This window comes from Bubalus bubalis, chromosome 11 (assembly GCF_019923935.1).
Source record: "Bubalus bubalis isolate 160015118507 breed Murrah chromosome 11, NDDB_SH_1, whole genome shotgun sequence".
In the NCBI taxonomy this organism is placed as follows: domain Eukaryota; kingdom Metazoa; phylum Chordata; class Mammalia; order Artiodactyla; family Bovidae; genus Bubalus; species Bubalus bubalis.
Window position 1 is genome coordinate 89818606 of NC_059167.1, and position 15557 is coordinate 89834162.

A 15557-nucleotide genomic window follows, 5' to 3' on the forward strand; every position below is an offset into this window, starting at 1 on the left:
ATCCCAGGGACAGGGGAGCCTGGCAGGCTACAGTCCATAGGGTTGCAAAGAGCTGGACCGGACTTAGTGACTAAACAACAGCAAAGAGGGCTCAGGCAGACTTTGAAGTCAGAGGCCAGAGGTGTTTAGTGAATAGACTCAGTCCTTATCACAGGCGCCACATAGATGCCATGGTAGTCACAATGCTTTACCGATCACTTGATATCCTAATCTCAGAATCACCTGGAAGGTTTGTTACCATGCACACCCCTGGGTCCCAGCCTCAGAGGCTCAGATTCAGAAAACTTGGAGTGGGGCTGGGGAATTTGCATTTCTAACAAGTTCCCAGGTGATGCTCACACTGCTATAATGTGACCCACTCTTTGAAAACCACTAGTGTTAGTTATGGTAAGGCATGATTGCTGTGCTGACCTCGTCTTTTGGTAAATTGCAAAGAGCCTAGCTGGTTCTCAACAGGTGTGTCCCCTTGATATTTAGGGCTTCTCCTGGTGGGAGAAGAGCACGTCTCAGAGTAGCCAGCGAGGAGGGAGTTTCTCTACACAACCCCCATGTCTCTTATCTCCCCTTGGTCAGAGTCTCCCCCAGACGGAAGTAACCGCCCCCCTTCTAGCTTCCAGACTGTGTAGTGAAGCCCTTTCAGTGGCCACTGGGAAAGCCAAAGCCTCCCCCTCGCTGTGTGGATTTCATCCAGATCCAGAAGTGGAGGGATCAGCCAGAAGTTCCGGGTATGTGGCTGATGGGCTGAGCTCATTGAGGGGTGTTCAGCATACTTGGGTAACCTGGTAGAACTGTCCCCGAAAGACGGACCACCCAGGCCCAATGGGGTCAGTCTGTGTGTGGGTGACTGAGGGGGAGAGACCCACAGCAGAAGATCCAGGAGGTTGGCTACCAGGAGGGAAACTGAGGGGCGCATAAGACTTACTCCAGTAAACTCACGCCATTTTTTAAAGCTTTTTTTTTTTTTTTTTAAGTTTTGAATATTTACTTGTTTGTTCGTTTTTGGCTGCGTTGGGTCTTATTTGCAGCGCGCGGGATCCTTCGTTGCAGCGCATGGGCTCCGGGGCACACGGGCTCAGTAGCTGCGTCGGGAGGGCTTGGTTGCCCGTGGCACGTGCAAACCTTAGTTTCCCTGACCAAGGATTGAACCCGAGTCCCGTTGCTTTGGAAAGTGGATGCTTAACCACTGCACCACCAGGGAGGTCCTTCCGCGTACCATTTTGGGATTTAGGTTCCTCACATTTACTATTGCAGTTGTTTTGTATAGTCAGCTGTCATTTACGTTGAAATTTAACTCCTCTTGGCTTCTTTGCTGCCATTTCTTCTTGCCTCGCACTTCTTCCTTCTTGGTTCAGCTTCGTTGTTCTTGAAGGGTCTTTTTTTGTGTTTTTTTATTTTTTATTTTTCCAGAAGGGTCTACGAAGTGATTGACTCTAATGTTTTAACTTGTCTGAAGATGCCATTATTTTTGCCATCACTCTTGGTGGGTGGTTTAGCTGAAGTTCCAGGTTCTCAGTCATTTCCTTCAGTAGTCTGAGGATGTTTTTCTGTTGTGCTCTGGACTTGGTCATTGCAGTGCTCTGCGGTTTCCCTAGATTGTGTCTGGGTGTGGAGTTACTTTTATTAATACTGTTGGCTCCTCAGACGTATGCATCTTCCTCAAGCTAAAGAGTCATGTCCTTTATCAGTTCTGGAAAGTTCCCAGGCATATCTCTTCAAACATCTCCTTTCCTTCATCTTTCCGGTCCTCTCCTTTTGGAGCTCCAAAGTGTTGGACTCTCTCACTGCAGCCTTTGTCTCTCCTAAGCTCTAATTTTTCATCTCTTTATCTCTCCAGGCTGTATCTTGGACATTTTCCTCCGATCCATTTGTCAAATCCTTTCATTCTGCTAATTAACCTGTCTTTTGAGGTCTTAATTCCAATGACAACATGTTTCATTTCTAGTTCCTCTTTTTTTTCTTTTTAAGATCTGCCTGTTTCCTTCCTGTAGTGTCCTATTCTTTCATTATAAATTCTAATCCTTCTTTTATTGCTATAATTATTTTAAACATACTCCTGTAGTCTCTTCAAATAGTTCTATCTTGAGCTATTAGTCCTATTAGATCAAGTTCTTAGCATGTCAGTTCTCCTGCTCGTGGAGATAGCTGATTCTCCCTGATCATGGGTTGTTTCCTCATTTAGGTTGTAATTATTTCATTTTTTTTTTCTATGAACCTTTTTGCCTTTTTTCCCCTCCTCATGTCCTGGGTTGTACAAGAGCCCCATATACTAGTTTTTCATTCCCTTATTTGGCACACTAATGGTTTTCACTGACTCAAGACCAGTCTTTGCACTGATAATTTGGTTTGAGATTCCAGTGTGTGGTGAAGGCTTAGAGTCTTTTTCCCTTTTAAAAAAAAAATTGTGAAATTCTCATAACATAATAAACTAGTTTGAAGTATTCAATTTAATGGTATTTAGTGCTTTCACCGTGTTGTATAACCATCACTTCTATCTAGTTTCATCACTCCTGAAGAGACCCTGTACCCATTAAGCAGTCACTCCCCAGTCCCCACTCCTGTTTTTTGTTTCTTGTGGGAGACATTTCTCCTCATCCTGAATCCCTGTTTCTTTCCTAGGCTGGTTAGGCAGCATTTTCAAGTATCCCATCCTTGGAGCTGGCAGCTCCCAAGGCCCAGTCTGCCTGTGTGGGTGTTAACCACCATGCTCCCAGCCTGGGCTGAGGACTAGGGGTAGCAGCTAGCCAGGACTGACATTCCCTGGGCTACCTTAGCTTCAGCACCTGACCTTCTGCAACTCATAAACTCCCCCTACCCTTTTCTCACACTTAGGGATTTACCTTTCTCGTATTAGAGTTCAGGTATATATTTAAAAAAATATTTTCATTATGTTTGGGAGGCATTTTTGTAGCAGGGGGTGCCTACCTTAGCACTTTTTGCCTTGTCTCTGAAACTGCCCCTGGTTTATAGTGAGTGGCAGAATCAGGGGCTTTATAATCAGGCCCTGTGACATTTAATTCAGTGCTCTCTTGGACCGATTGCTAACTTCCAACAACGTAATAAAACAATAGTATAACATCTGGTGGTTTACCCACTGGAGAGGTGAGTATTACTGTTACTGCCCTTGTTACAGTGGGGCTTCTCTGGTGGCTCAGTGGTAAAGAACCCACCTGCCAATGCAGGAGACGCAGGTTCGATCCCTGGGTTGGGAAGATCCCCTGGAAGAGGAAATGGCAACCCACTCCAGTACTATGGCCTGAGAAACCCATGGACAGGGAGCCTGGCAGGCTACAGTCCACGCAGTTGCAAGAGTCGGACATGACTTACGCACTGAACAAATGCCTGCCTGCCCTGTGCAGTAGAGGAAACTACAGCTGAGTGAGGCCACGCGATGCATCCACATGGACAAGTGCAGCCCAGGATTTGAGATCAACTTCCAATCCTGTACTTTCCCTTCCTGCAGCGGGTTTTCTCTTGGCAGGAGGGACCTATGGCCGGGAGAGGAAAGTGGGTTGAGATAAGAGGGCAGGTGGAAAGGTGTATAGGGAGAGGAAGGGACTGAGGGTAAGCTGGTCTGATCTTAAAATTTTGCTAAATGGGTCTGATAGGTGCCAGGATCAGGGTAGTGAGTGGGGGATGGCTGCGTGTGTGTGTGTGCATGCATGTGTGCGCAGACCTGTGGGTTCTGTCTGAAACACATAAATGCCAGGCGAAATAATTCTCTGCTGATCTCTGAGAGGCTCCCCGGGGAATCCTGCCTGCCGCCATCACCAGAAACAGTGCTGATGCTGCTCCCTGGGGTCACCAGCACCTGGTGCTGAGCTTTGCTGCCTAGAACAGCATTCATCTTTCCATTTGTCCATCTGTCTGTCAACATTTACTCGATACCTGTGCCTTGAGGGCTCTCAGAGTCCTGGGAATAGAGAGATGAATAAGAAGCATGGGGTCTAGTGGGGGAAAATGGTTATGGTGTGTGTGTGTGCATTTAACTTTTCAAAAATTCCAGCACAGTATAATCACACTGTAAAGAAGCAGGCAAAGACACAGAGGGTGTCATCAGGCTGGTGGAGGGGAAAGAATGGCTATCACGCTGCCCCAGCAGGTCCTCGATGAGTGGCCAAAGCCTGTGCAGCCATGAGCATCTCCTGCCTCTGTGGGCTTAGAGCACTGATTTAGTATGCCTGGAGCGGCTGATTCGCACTGACCCAACTTGTACAATACTGATGCCTAACCCTGCTGCCAAACAACTCAGGTGGAGGGAGAAACAAGTACCAAAGACTTGCTATCGTTCACCTGTGATTGCTTTTCAGGCCCTCAGTAAATAACTGTTGAATGAGTAAATTCATGGTCCAGGCACCCCAAGGCCCAGCAGATTCTCTGGACACCCATCTTGTTAGCACCTGCTTTGGGTTCCTCATTTTCTGATGCCTCGTTTTCTGACCTGGTAGTTTGGGATGTCTGGAAGCCACGTTGTGGTTGGTTCCATATGCTCGTTACCCACAGCTTCTGGGTCCCCTCGGTCACTCTGTTGCACTGGGTGTGACGCTGCTGCCCCGTCCATCTCTCCCACTCAAAAGTGAGTTCCCCCAGCAGAAGAATCATGTCTTCTACTCCATGGGCTACACGCAGGACCTGGCACTTAGTACTGAATAATTATTGAATGAGTGACCAACAGAGCGAATGGATGAAACAGAATTCATTCTATTTCTACCCCCAATACTGAGAGACCTCGTAGGAAGAAGCAAACAGTTCTCTCTGGGGAATCCAAGGCCAGAGGGGGCTCAAAGAAAATGCTTTGAAAGAGGTCAGTTTCAAGCTGAGCCTGAAAGATCAGGAACTTGGGGAAGGACAAGAGATGGGCAATGGCTAAGAGCATGAGTTTTGAAGCCTTTCGTGCTGTGCTGAGACTATTTCACCTCTCTGTCTTGGTTTTCTCATCTGTAAAATGAGGTAGAGCTGTGTTAAGTGCGTACCCTTTGGGCTGTCGTGGGGATTAAATGAGTTACCACAAAGAGAGCATTTAGGCCAGAGCCTGGCACACAGTAAGAGCTCAGTAAATGTTAGCTACTGCTATTTGTATTATTTTTGTGAGCAAGAGCATTCTCTGGAGAGGGGACAGCCCGAGCAGAGATGAAAGAGCAAGCAGGATCAGCACACTCCCAGCAGGAGCACAGGCCAAAAAGTGGCAGGAGAAGGGGCCAGGGTGAGGTGGGTCTGGACCCCCAGCTCTGCATTGAGCGGACTGGACAATTCCAGGAGATCACTGAAGCAGCCAGTGACATGCTCACTGTGGTGTCCAGGGGCAGCAGTGTGGAGAACCCTGGGGAGGGAATAAAGCCAAGTTAGGTGGTGTGTGAGGCAGGGTGAGCCGTGGCAGTGTCCCTGGCCTTGGTCTGCAGACACAGGAGATCTGGGGTCGGGCAGGCTGTGTTCCGCTGGCTTAGGCCTAAGCTTCCATGCCAGGCCCCCCCTCCCTCCCCCGCCCCCACCTGTACCAAGTGCCAGCAGGGTCTTTTGTGCTGATGCAGCCGTGGAAGAATGTAGGTGCTGCTTCTTAATTACCAGCTGCAGCTGTAATTAAACCTCTGCTGTCCGGACGGGGCAGCCTCCGAGGCGAAGCCTTTATTAGTGTCAGAGTAGTTGGGTATTTATTTAAGTCCCCTTCCTGGTGTCCTGGGCCGTGTGAAGCCTGTGAAATGGCAAACCTGTCCCCAGCCTAACTCACCACTTCTCTCTGGAAACTGCTTCAAGGTTCCCACTTTCCATCTTCTGAATTCCCTCCACATCTACAGCATCCCACCTCTGACTTCCTTCCAGTGCTTGCTGGGAGCTGGCTGCTGCTCTGAGGTGCACACCGTGCACTAAACCCCGGGGCCTGGCCTCGGCTAACCTGAGCCTTTGCTGCCATGTGGCCTCCTTGCTCTTTCTCCTCGCGGCCTAGCCTCAGCGCACGGGAAGCCCTGTGTGCTGCTCCCTCTCCCCCGGATACCACACGGCTCACTCCCCATCTCACTCAGTGTTTTCTTGCATGCCATATTATCAGAGTCTTTCTGACCCCATGTCTGAAATAGCAGTTCCTTCCCTGGCGTCTTTCTGTAGGCCCTTATCCTGTTTTTTTTTTTTGTTGGTGGGTTTTTGTTTGTTTTTTGTTTTTTTTTTAAATATAGCTGACTTACAATGTTGTGTTAGTTTCAGGTATACAGCTAAGTGATAGTTATCCATACATACGTATTTCTATCTTTTCAGATTCTTTTTCCTTATAGTTCATTACAAAATACTGAGTATAATAATTCCCTAGGATATATAGTAGGTCCTTATTGGTTGTCTATTTTATCTATGGGCTTCCCTGATAGCTCAGTTGGTAAAGAATCTGCCTGCAATGCAGGAGACCCTGGTTTGATTTCTGGGTCAGGAAGACCCACTGGAGAAGGGATGGGCTACCCACTCCAGTGTTCTTGGGCTTCCCTTGTGGCTCAGCTGGTAAAGAATCCGCCTGCAATGTGGAAGACCTGGGCTCAATCCCTGGGTTGGGAATATCCCCTGGAGAAGGGAAAGGCTACCCACTCCAGTATTCTGGCCTGGAGAATTCCATGGACTCTATAGTCCGTGGGGTCTCAAAGAGTCAGTATATGTATTTTACATCTAGTAGTGTATATCTCTTAATCCCAAACTCCTAGTTTGTCTCTCCTTGCCCCTTTCGCTTTTGGTTACCATAAGTTTGTTTTCTATGTCTGTGGGTCTGTTTCTGTTTTGTGTATAAATTCATTTTTATCATTCTTTTTAGATTCCACATATAAATAGTATCATGATATTTGTCTTTCTCTGTCTGAGTACACTTAGTCTGGTAATTTCTAGTTCCATCCACGTTGCTGCAAATGGTGTTATTTCACTTTTTTTTTTACAGCTGAATAATATTTCATTTACACAGATACCACATTTTTTCCATTTCTCTGTAGATGGACATTAGGTTGCTTCCACGTCTTGGCTATTGAAAATAGTGCTGCTATGAGCACTGGGGTGCATGTATCTTTTCTAATTAGTTTTCTCCTTTAATTAGCATTGTTACCACCTGACATAGAGACATAGGATCTATCAATATATTTTTTAGTTTCTGTCTCTTTAACGAGAATATGCAGCAACGTGGATGGACTGGCCCCCAGCTCTCCCACTCCCCCAACAATGCTGCTGCTTTCTCCAAATGCTGTACCCTAGACTCCTTGTCATTCTGTATTTCACTTCCCCAGGGTCCTGTGGGGTCTGCTGATCCTCTATGCACCACCCTGGCACCTGAATTCTCCACACACTCACTCTCAGGGACTGTGTACAGGCTGCCCCTGTTTCCTGGAACTGCTGGTCCTGTGTCCCCAGTTCCTTCCTGGAGGCTTTTGGAGACCGAGTGCAGAGCTGCTGATCCCTGGAAAGTCCCATGGATACCTCCCTCTTCCTCTTCCCTCTAGGTCCTGATCTCAGCCCCTTTCCCCCACAACTGCCCTTACAATTGTCAACTTATTTATCTTCTGCCTGAATGGTGAGCTTGTTGAGAGTGGAGGCTCAGGACCCCTCTGTATCCCAAGCACCCAGCCCAGGGACTAGCAGGGAACATGTTTTGTGCAGCCTTAGATTATTAGAAGGAGGACACGTAGGCTGGCTTTTCCTGGGGGCCCTCCAAGGACACCCAAAGGAGTGGTCTCTGGGCAGGGCCTGAGACCCCAGAGTGAAGGGTGGCCTGCCCCAGTGAGGGTCCTCATTTCCACTCACTCCATCCCCTTAGGACCCCAGAGCCTAGTGTCGTGTGTGTGTGAAGAGTCTGGGGACCCTGCTCTGGGGCTCTGTGGGGATTGAGTCTGTGGTTCCAGAGCCCAGGAGACCAACTCCGGGTTGGACTGATCTTCTGGTCATGGGGAGGCAGCAAGTTTCTTCCTGCAGTGCTTTCTGGTTTGGGTTTATAGAGTTCCTCCTCCCCTCCTGGCTCCTTGCCTTCAGAGCAGAGAGGTTTCAGAAAATGGCCATTCTGGGGTTTGTGGTGATGGACCTGCAGTCCCGCGTCTCCTCGAATGCTGACTCTGATTAAGGACAGCTGAGTGGCTTCATTGACAGTGGAAATCGTGACTTGGCGCCTCCCCGCCATGGCCACTTCAGTACACTTGACTTTGAAGAGCTTTGATCAGCTCCCCGTCAAGTGGGTGGGGTGGGAGCGGGCTGAGGGAGATGGCCAGCCTCTCCTACCAAGCGGGCCAGGCATCAGCCAACTCTCAAGCCAGGCCTGAGGGTCAGGTCCCCTCGCCTTGTTGTAGACCCCTTGTCCCTACCTTGTCTAACCCTGGGGGTGAGCATGAAAATACTTAACGACAGATATGGTACTTCCACTAATAGGTTAGAATGGAGTAGTCTTGGAGGTCTGTTGTGGGGCCGTGGTTAATCTGTAGGTGCTGGATCATGGGCAGATGGGTGGGGGTAGGCTGGGAGCAGGGCGCTGGTGGCAACCACCTACCAGCCAGAGCAGAAGCATTTCACCACTGTGATGCTTGATCCCCTTCTCCCCCGAACCAGAGCACCTGGGTCTCACTTGACCTGGAGACATGATCCATCTGGACCCTTGAGGAAGGGGCATCTCAGCTGGAGCCTCTGGCTGGGGGGGACGCTGTGAGTCTACCTGTGTGAACGCTGCTCCCAGCCCACGCGAGGAGTGTCTGTGCAGCACGTAGTGCCTGACACTGTGAGGGTCATGAGCACAGACCCTGGACTGGACTGCTGCCTCCCGCCTGTGTGACCGTGGGCCAGTCACTTAGCTTCTCCAGGCCTCTGATTACTCCATGGTGTAGCAAGACTGCCTTCCTCATGGGGTTGTTGGGAGGATGAAATAAGTGAATCTGTGCTAACCAAGCCCATGGCAGGTGCTGTGGAAGAACTCGCGTTTATCCCATGGGCACATGCATATTCATGAGTGTTAGGTTTCGCTGTGTGGGAAGAGCTCCCCTCTTGTGTGTTGTACATGCCTGTTCTTGGTGTACACACTTGCTGTGTGTGCGTCACCCATGGGCGGGGCCCCCATCCCCCGCATCAAGTGCAGATCCGCCTGCTTGTGTGTGTTGAGAATCTGCGCGCACGTCTCCTCCACTCTCCTGAGAGTCACCTTTCCCATCATCCTTTCCCACTTCGCCTTCTCCTGTGAAGCAGCAGTGGTGCTGAATTGTCACCTGGGGAGCCAGATCCGCATCTTTGCTCCTGATGGGGTGGGAAGAGCGAGCTGACTGACACTATCAATCTCATTCCTCTGGATGGAGACAGACCTGGAACCAAGGGCAAAAGCCAGGGAGGCATCCTCCCGTCCCTGGTCAGACAAAAAACCGGCCCTCTAGCCACCTTTACCCTGGGCTGAGCCTGCCCAAAGAGAAGGAAAGAGGATGCTCCAAATCTGGAAGCTGGGGGGTGGTGTCTCAGGGGGAACTGGAAGCCGGCCCCTCTCCCTCTGGTGTGGCCAGGCAGAGGGACCAAGGCCTTGGCCTGTGTTTATCCGCAAGTTTCCATCCACCAAACAAACTGCAGAGGCTTGATAGTAAATCAGCTGCAGGCGTGATTTAGAGGACTCTGTTTGCTCAGCTCAGTTCAGCTTTTGGCAAGGTAAATGCATGAACTGCAGAAAACCTCTTTGAAACAACCGCAGGGCTCCAATGCCCTTCAGTCCTCCATAAAGGATTCTCCAAATTATACGGACTAGATGAGTATCTCTATTACATAAAGCCATTGCAGAGCCTGCTCAGGGCTCGCAGAATGAAGTCACTGTACAGACCTTTTGTGACTCTGCCCCGCCAGCGCCTGGTAATTGAAGATCTCCCTTTAAAAGTGTGTCAGGTGGAAAGAGCGGGCTAATTTACTAAGTGGAGGGCCTTTGTTAGGGAGACTGATGCTTTGTTCTGCTTGTCCCTTTTAATCTTGTTTTTGTACAATAGTCTTACATAGAGCACTACCGCCGATTTGATTCTGGGGAGGCGGATGGGGCAGGGCCCGGCCTGGCAGGAGGCCACGCAGGGTCTCCTGGGTGTCGCTCTTCCTCCTCATCTTGCAATCCCTTTTTCTCTTCGGGGCTCCTTCCTCCATCCCAAGGGGCAGGCCTGAGCCCAGGAGCAAACTCCGTGGCTGCCTTTGTCTTTTTCTAATCAGAGCACACCCTCCTCCTTTTTAATTGCCTCTCTGCATGGAAACCCCAGTGGCAAGATTGAAGTTTGGGACTCCATTCTCTGCCGGTTGCCGCATTTGAATCTCGCTGAGGTCTTCAGCCCTAAAGTCAAATGCCATCTGGTGTCTGATGGGATGGTTTGGGTTGGAGGGCCTCCAACAGTCCAGAGTACTAAGCATTTGTTGTCAGAGAGTTCTCTTCCACACTGGCTTCTGGCTCCAAGCAGAGGGGGTCACTGATCCTCAGTTCAGAGGAGTGGGACTTTGCCTCAAACAGGGGGGCCACCTCCTTGGGGTTTGAGGCCACCCCGGTGCTGGTGATGTGAGCCCTGACCCAGCTTTCAGAGGTGGAGTTCTCGTCACCCACCGGCTGTGATCTTGCTGTGCAATCGTGTGCAGGTACCCACCTCTCTGGGCTTCACCTCATCCATCCGTCATGTCAGAGACCCATCTGCTCTGAACATCGGTGAAATGGGAGCACCAATTATGGTGACTGTGAGGCAGAGGCTTTTCTTGTTTTGAAGTCAATGGGCAAAGTTAAGGCTGAGGGAGTATGGAAAACAGAAGCATGCACCTGCAGTTCTTAGTGAAATGAATTGTTATTGTTTGTTGTGTAGTCGCTAAATTGTGTCCGAATCTTTGCGGCCCCGTGGACCGCAGCACACCAGGCTCCTCTGTTCTCCACTGTCTCCTGGAATTAGCTCAGATTTGTGTTCATTGAGTCGGTGATTCTATCTAAACCATCTCATCCTCTGCTGTCCCCTTCTCCTCTTGTTTTCAATCTTTCCCAGAATCAGGGTCTTTTCCAGTGAATCAAGGAAATGGCACCCCACTCCAGTACTCTTGCCTGGAAAATCCCATGGACAGAGGAGCCTGGTGGGCTGCAGTCCATGGGGTCGTGAAGAGTCGGACACGACTGAGAGACTTCACTTTCACTTTTCACTTTCATGCACTGGAGAAGGCAATGGCAACCCACTCCAGTGTTCTTGCCTGGAGAATCCCAGGGGAGGGATGGGGTTGCACAGAGTCGGACCCAACTGAAGTGACTCAGCAGCAGCAGTAGCCAATGAATCAACTCTCTGCATCAGGTGGTTAAAGTATTGCAGCTTCAGCATCAGTCCTTCCAATGAATATTCAGGGTTGATTTCCTTTAGAATTGACTGGTTTGATCTCCTTGCAGTTCAAGGGACTCTCAAGAGTCTTCTCTAGCACTACAATTTGAAAACACCAATTCTTTGGCACTCAGCCTTCTTTATGGTCCAACTCTCACATCCAAACATGACTACTAGAAAAATCATAGCTTTGACTGTATGGGCCTTTGTTGGCAAAGTGATGTCTCTGCCTTTTAATACACTGTCGAGGTTTGTCATAGCTTTCCTTCCAAGGAGCAAGTGTATTGTAGGAAGAACCAAATAGAGGCAACGTGACTGGCAAAGAATCAAGGACCAGTCACAGCCCTTGGAAATGCCATTTGTTTTGTTACAAGGTGGGGGCATCCGTATTCCTGGGACACTCTTGACAAGTTCTGTGTGGGTGAGAGGTTCATGAGCTTCCTGGGGCCCGGACCAAAGGGCCAGTGTAGTTTTTCCTAAAGACTTTATTATTTGGCGAGGTGGGGAGGCGGGCACCAGGCAAGCTGGAGAAACTTCCTTGGGGCTTTTTGGGACACGTCCTAGATAACGTCCTTTGGGGGACATTCACCCTCACAAAGAGGGACTGATGGACGGAAGCACACTTTTGGCGTCCCTTGGTATATATGACCTCATTTTCTCCTCGAAGTGACTTTCCAGGAACGATTCCTCCTTTTGTGTTATTTTTCGTTTTGTTTTGTTTTCTGGCCACACCACTCAGCGTGTGGGACTTTAGTTCCTGGCCCAGGGATCAAACCCACATCCCCTGCATTGGAAGGGTTCAATCCTTGGGTTGGGAAGAGCCCCTGGAGGAGGAAATGGCAACCTACTCCAGTATTCTTGCCTGGAGAATCCCATGGACAGAGGTTCCTGATGGGTTATAGTCCACGGGGTCACAAAGAGTCGGACGTGACTGAGTGACTAACACTGCATTGGAAGTGTGGAGTCTTAGCCACTGGATCACCAGGGAAATCCCCAGTTCCTCTGTTTCCAGGTGTAAAACTGAAACTCAGAGGAGTTGAAGACTTTGCCCAAGGGCACAGCTAGGAAGAGGTGGAGCCAGGTTCCCAGTGCACTGATGTGGAGGAAGCCAGGCCTGGGAAGTCCCCAGGAATGTTACCTGTAAAAGGTTGCTCCCTGCCCGTGGCCAGAGTCTCCCTGTCTTAGTGTTCAGGCTCTGCTCAGGTCAGGGGCCTGCTTTGCAGCCCAGCTTTGCCCTTTGATTCATGAGTGACTCAGACACATCCTTCCCCTCAGAAGTTTTCTTTCTTTGTCTACAATGTAGGGTTTCTGCCCTGTCCTGTAAGACAGTGTGATGGGGCTGTGCAATCACCAGCCCTGGCTGACCCCAGTGTGCCCACCGGGTGGTAGAAATAACAATCTTCTCTTTCTCCCCATGTTACCATCACAGCTAACTCATCTAGCACAGACTGCAGGCTGCACCTCATTGCTTTTAATTATATACGTGTCCGACTCTTTGCGACCCCATGGACTGTAGCCTGCTACGTTTCTCCGTCCATGGGATTTTCCAGGCGAGAGTACTGGAGTGGGTTGCCATTTCCTTCTCCAATTTATTATTTTTATTGGAGTGTAATTGTTTTACAATGCTGTGTTTCTGCTGTATAACAAAGTGAATCAGCTTTGTGTATGCATATAGCCCTTCCCTCTTAAGCCTCTGACACCCCATCCCACCCCTCTAGGTCATCACAGGGCAGCGAGCTGCACTCCCCAAGCCATACAGCTGCTTCCCTCAGCTACCTGTTTTACACACGGTGGTGTACATATGGCAATGCCACTCTCCCAGCTCGTTCCCATATTGACTCACTTAATCCTCACGACAACCCTATGGAGTAGGTAGGGTTAACATTCTCATTTCATAGATGAGAAAACGAAGGCACAGAATGCTTAGAGAACTTGTCCAAGGTCACACAGCAATGAAGTGATACAGCTGAAAGTCAATCCCGGCATCTGGTGTCAGTTTCATGCTCATAACCATTCTGTAACAACCAATGGCCTGCAGGCTTAGCCACAACAAGGCCGCTTTTGGCCTTAGCTGACATCTTTGGAGTTTGAGGGTTGGTAAGGTTTAATTGATATGCTGTTGGCTGCAGCTGCCTGTGTGACCCTTGCAGGTCACCCAATCCCTAGCCAGACCACCTGTCCTGCTCAGTTGCTACTCTAGTTGTTACTGCCTGATGGGGTGAAGCCTGATCTGGGAAACCTATATATTTACTTTCAGAGCCTCAGTTTCCTCATCTGTGTAATGGGAATAATAGTAACTTCCATTTACGCTTGTGAGAATTAGGTGAGTAAACTCATATAAAATGCTTGGAATAGTACCTGGCACACAGTAATAACTTCAACTCTTGTTTGCCACTATGGCAGGATAATGCTTAGAGAACTTCTTTGTTAGGCCAAGGGCAAAGGAATCACAATGTTCAGATCTGGGAAGGAGTCAAGGTTTGGGAGGTACACAAGCCCCCTTCCCTGGCTTCTTAAAGAAAATGTCTGAAACTGTCAGAAAGAATAGCAGATACATATTGTTGAGTACACAGTACATGCCACAAAGTGGGTGGAGACAGCGAGTGTACAAGAGATGAGCTTTGTAAGTGATGAGGTCCCAGTCATGGCTCTCCTGGCTCCATGGACTACAGTATTTCCACCTAGAAAGCAAAGATAGAAAGTCTACATCTGTATAGTCATATACAATGGAATACTACTCAGTCATAAAAAAAGAATGAAATCATGCATTTCCTGCAACTTGGACACAACTAGACATTATCATACCAAGTGAAGTAAGTCAGAAAAAGACAAATACCATATGGTATCAGGTATATAGAGAATCTAAAATATGACACAAATTAGCTAATCTGTGAAACAGATTCACAGATATAAAGAACAGATTGTGGTTGTAGAGGGGAATGGGGGAAGAGAAGAATGGAGTTTGGGGTTAGCAGATGCAAACTATTATACAGAGAATGGATAAAAAACAATGTCCTACCGAATGGCATAGGAAACTATATTAAATATCCTATGATAAGCCATAATGGAAAAGAATATAAAAAAGAATGTATATATGTATAACTGAATCACTTTGCTATACAGGAGGGATTAACACAACATTGTAACTCAACTATACCTCATTTTAAAAAAAGAAAAAATACTACATCTGCATCATCAGGAGTTCAGCCTACAGCTGTCCCAGAGAGGGGTCGGAGAACCTGGGCTGCCAGAGACAAGAAGCTTCTCTGCCCACTGATGCTTTTAATCCTCCATCGAGAAGGTCCACGAATGCCTAAATCACAAGCTTGTCTTAAAAGTCTTTGCTAATAGCTTCACAATTCAAATGGTGGAAGGTGGACGGTTGTCTGTCTCTGTTTTGAAATGAGCCTATATCAAAGGTAGACAGTATGAGCCCTGAAGGTCATTTCCAGCCTGCAATTCAGAGAGTATGAGCAGAGAAGAGGTGAGCTGACTCCTGGGCAGCCTCCCTCTGAGTCTATGGTGGTAGACTTTCCCTTTGAGCAGGAGGCAAAGCCACCATGCCTTGGCCCCTGTATTTACCTTGATCGAGCTTTGAAATGCCAGTCTGACATGTGTACAAACAATGCGTGGAGCAGTGTAGACGCCTCGGCTGGAGGTCTTAATTGCCTGCTAAGAACGAGAGATGATCCTGATCTGGGAAGCTGCCTGGGGAAAATGGTCCATTTCCCAGAGCAGGACGCAGAGCAAGGGGAGCCATATGGCCCAGCGGTGGAACAGCTGTCTCTCAAGAAGGAACAATTTGGGAGCTTCCACCATCTGGGTGAATGATGAGACTTGCAATTTTCATGCATACATTAAGGCAACCCACCAACAGAGCAATCAAGGGGACGGATGATGGAGAGAGATGGAACGGCCCTGTGCCCTGTGCCCTGGCCTGCAGCATGGCCATCCATCTCCAGAAACCCTGACTCAGCGGCCGCCTCCTGGCCGGGCTGCCCTGGCCGGGGCTTATGTCTAAGGTCACGTGGGCTGATGCCCTGTTAGTTCCCCTGAGTTCCCTACCGCGTCAATCTTCCACTTCCTCCGGAAAATATACATATCATTCCTTTAACTGTGGCCACCGCTTGCCTCTTTGGCAGGGCTGGGAAAATCTAGTTGAAGAGTGCTTAGTGGTTTGGGGCTGTTATATTTTCTCTGCTCTATGATCCGTGTTGGGTTAAAAGGGCCAGAGCTGCTTTTCTTGCCGACAGAAGATAACTCAACCTGGAC

The 15557-nt window shown here is 48.9% G+C and overlaps 1 protein-coding gene and 1 long non-coding RNA gene across 11 annotated transcripts in view; both read left to right on the forward strand.

Moving 5' to 3' along the window:
- Positions 1-15557, forward strand: part of MEGF11 (multiple EGF like domains 11) — a 315087-nt gene that overhangs the window by 71601 nt on the left and 227929 nt on the right. The gene's annotated exons all lie outside the window — the stretch shown is intronic.
- LOC123328225 lies at positions 425-15373 on the forward strand. The gene is made up of 2 exons (XR_006543032.1): positions 425-725; positions 14409-15373. It is a non-coding gene; the product is annotated as an uncharacterized LOC123328225 (long non-coding RNA).